Here is a 509-nt window from a genome sequence, read left to right as displayed (position 1 = left end):
CTCGAGGAGGCGCGGGGGCGGTGACGGAGACGGAGGCGTGGGGGCGGCGGTGGCGTGGGGGCGGTGATGGAGACGGAGGCGCGGGGGCGGCGGTGGCGTGGGTCGGGGCAGCGGGGGAATTAGCTAGGGGGCGAGGGAGAGGGACGAAGGGGATCTGGCGAGAGGGAGGGAATTAGCTAGGGGGAATCTTACTAATGGCGCACCTGCGGTCGGTGTGCCATTAGTAATCTTTTTTTACATACCAATGGCGCACCAGGCAGAGGTGCGCCATTAGTAATCTTTTTTTTACATAGCAATGGCGCACCAGGCAGAGGTGCGCCATTAGTAATATTTTTTTATATATAGCAATGGCGCACTAGCCAGATGTGCGCCATAAGTAATTTTTTTGTTGCATGTAATAATTTTTTAGAAAATGAATATGAATATGAAACAGTAATATTTTTTATAAAAAAAGTAATAATTGTTGTTTATAAACAATTGCAGTCTACACTTATTATTATTATTTTTTT

This window comes from Triticum dicoccoides, chromosome 5A, assembly GCF_002162155.2.
Source record: "Triticum dicoccoides isolate Atlit2015 ecotype Zavitan chromosome 5A, WEW_v2.0, whole genome shotgun sequence".
Classification (NCBI taxonomy): Eukaryota; Viridiplantae; Streptophyta; class Magnoliopsida; order Poales; family Poaceae; genus Triticum; species Triticum dicoccoides.
The sequence above is the reverse complement of the archived record's forward strand: the minus strand, read 5'-3'. Positions refer to the sequence as shown.